The sequence below is a fragment of the Crocuta crocuta genome, unplaced genomic scaffold (genome assembly GCF_008692635.1).
Source record: "Crocuta crocuta isolate KB4526 unplaced genomic scaffold, BGI_CrCroc_1.0 scaffold102, whole genome shotgun sequence".
Taxonomy (NCBI): Eukaryota; Metazoa; Chordata; class Mammalia; order Carnivora; family Hyaenidae; genus Crocuta; species Crocuta crocuta.
The window spans coordinates 1,454,310-1,457,482 of NW_027530019.1; the positions used below are offsets into that span (position 1 = coordinate 1,454,310).

The 3,173-nt window shown below is 42.1% G+C and overlaps 1 pseudogene; it reads left to right on the forward strand.

Annotated features, from left to right (window-relative positions):
* Positions 1-944: 944 nt before the first annotated feature.
* On the forward strand, positions 945-2,261 carry LOC144231797 (tubulin alpha-1A chain-like; annotated as a pseudogene).
* The last annotated feature ends 912 nt before the right edge of the window (positions 2,262-3,173 follow it).

Here is a 3,173-nt window from a genome sequence, read left to right on the forward strand (position 1 = left end):
AAACCAACTGCTTAGCAAAATCAAATAGCTCATATCAATTATATGATAAATATTAAGTCATACATTTGCTAGGTAATATGGGACATTCAAACATGAAATTAAAATACTATATCCTCTAAATATGATTTAATAGCAATACCACAATTTGTTAAACACCTATGCTGTGCCAGGCATAGTTAGATATCTTCACATTTAATCTCCAAAACAATGTGGGGTCTGACTGCCTCCAAAGCTCTTTACAGTCTTGCCATTCCACCTTCACAACCATGTGAGTTCAGTCTTACATATCCCTTACATATCCCTACCACCACTCAGGTGCCTTGAAATCTTACCTATTACCTATATACCTAATTTTTCTGAACCAGTTTTCTCACCTAGAAAACTGGGAAATATACAATTTACTTTGCAGAGTTGTTGCAAAGTGAAGTGAAATATACTGTTTCTAAGGTATCAAAACAGTTGCTTGACACATAGCAGGTGTCCAGTCACTGCTAATTCTTTCAGGTCCCTAACTATGCTCTCCAGTCAGCTGACACCCATTCTGTGAGATTCATTCATACTAAATGGGAATTGGAACTGAAATTCTGAGAGTTTCCCAGAGGTTATATAAATCCACATGGGTGTCACATTTATGTAAAGGAGACATACCACAGGTGTGGGGTTCTGGCATCACACAGCATGTGAAAAATACCAAGTAAGTAGCCATAAGCATTAGGTGTTGGGAAGTTTGGGGAGGAACTAAGACACTGTGGACTTGGTAGCATCAAAAGTGCAGAGTAGTAGTGAGATTTGAGAAAAAGGGGTTTCAGGCACATTTTAAAAAGGGAGAAAGAAGGCAGGTTCTCTTACATCAACCACCTAAGAGTTGTGCTGTGCTGTAAAAAGCAACAACCTCTCCTTTTCCTCTCTGCCATCTTCTAGGCAGCTGCAAAGTAGCAACCATACATGAATGCATCTCCATCCATGTTGGCCAGGCTGGTGCCCAAATTGGCAATGTCTGCTGAGAGCTCTATTGCCTGGAACATGGCATCCAGCCTGATGGTCAGATGCTAAGTGACAAAACCATTGCAGGAGGAGATGACCCTTTCAACACCTTCTTTGGTGAGAAGAAGTCCTGGAAAGCATGTACCCAGGCCAGTGTCTGTTGATCTGGAACCCACAGTCATTAATAAGTCTTCACTGGCACCAACCACCAGCTCTTTCATCCTGAACAACTCATCATAGGCAAGGAAGATGCTGCCAATAACTATGCCTAAGAGCACTTCACTATTGGCAAGGAGATCATTGACCTTGTTTTGGACCAAATTTAGAAACTAGTTGACCAGCACACAGGTCTTCAGGGCTACTTGGTTTTTCCAGAGCTTGGGAGAGGAACTGGTTCTAGATTCACCTCTCTGCTGAGGGAACATCTCTCTGTCGATTATGACAAGAAGTCCAAGCTGGAGTTCTCCATTTACTGCCCCCACCTCAGGATTCCATAGCTGTTAAGCCCTACAACTCCATCCTCAGTACCCACACCACCCTGGAACACTCTGTTCCTTCCTGGTAGACAATGAGGCCATCTATGACATCTCAATATTGAAACCTCCATATTGAACTCTCAACCTACACTAATCTGAACAGATTGATAGGTTGAATTGTGTCCTCCATCACTTCTTCCCTCAGAGTTAATGGAGCCCTAACTGTTGATCTGCCAGAATTCCAGAACAAGCTGGTGTCCTGCCCTGCATCTACTTCCTTCTATCCATGTAAGCCCATCATTTCTGCTGAGAAAGCCTACCATGAACAGCTTTCAGATGTAGAGATCACCAATGCATACTCTGGGCCAGTCAATCAAATGGTGAAATGTGACCCTCGCCATGGTAAATGGCTTGCTACCTGTTGTTCCATAGCAAGGTAGTTCCCAAAGATGTCACACTGCCATTGCCACCACCAACGGCAAGTGTGCCATCCACTTTGTGGACTGGTGCCCCATTGGCTTCAAAGGTGGTATTAATTACCAGCCTTCCACTGTGGTACCTGGTGGGGACCTGGCCAAAGTACAGTGAGCTGTGTGCATAATGAGTAAAACTACATCCATTGCAGAGGCCTGGGCTTACTTGGACCCTAAGTTTGACCTGATTTATACCAAGCATGCCTTTGTTCACAGGTATGTGGGTGAGGGCATGGAGGAAGGAGAGTCTTCTAAGGCCCAGGAGGAAATGGCTGCTCTTGAGAAGGATTATGAAGTGGTTGGTGTGGATTCTGTTGGAGGAGAGTGAAGAAGAAGGAGAATACTAAAGTTAAAAATGTCACAAAGGTACTGCTTTTCTAGGGAAGCTTATCCTGTTTTAAACACTGAAAAGTTGTGTTCAATCAGTTAATTTGTATGTAGCAGTACATATTCTCATACATAATTACTGACCTATGCTTTAAAACATGACACTTTGTTACAGACTCAAGCTCTCCATTTCTCTTATGGGTTTGAATAAACTATTCCCTGTCTTAAAAAAACCAAAAATATATAAAAAATAAAAAGGGAGAAAGTATACTCTAGATAAAGAAAGCATGTGTTTCAAGATAGAGATGGAGGTGAAAAAGCCCAGGTTTGCTCAGGGGTCAATGAGATGCCAGGATGTGGGGGTATAGGATTTGTACAGAGGTTTCAGACAAGCATAGGACTTAAAAGTTCATGTGGGTCAAATTATCAGTGATCTAGAATGCTGGTACAAGAAGACGAGTGATAAGGAGCCATGGTTTCTTGAGCAGTCAAATAACAGGGTAAAAGCTATATCCTGGGGAATATTTGTCTGAAAGTTATATACCTAATGGATTTGGTTGGAGCAAAGTAGAAGTCACCTGCAGGTAGTGGATGTATCCATATTTAAAGGATCCTCAGCTGAAAACCTTCAACCCTGACTTTATGATTTACTTTAAGTCATCAATTTGGGGTCTGCCTCCATCTATTCCTTATCCGTCATCCAAGCTAAGTATGGCCAAGTCCTCTGTCCTTCAGACTTAAAGTTTTATGATCATCTTCTACTCTCTTCTATCCCATAGTACCCATATCCGTCTAACTGCCATTCACATTGACAACCTCACTCATTCATTTCATTTTAATAGTGTGCTTGGCATCATACCACAAACATCTGTCATCTGCATGCTGGCATCTCCATCCATGATGCCAATCCCTT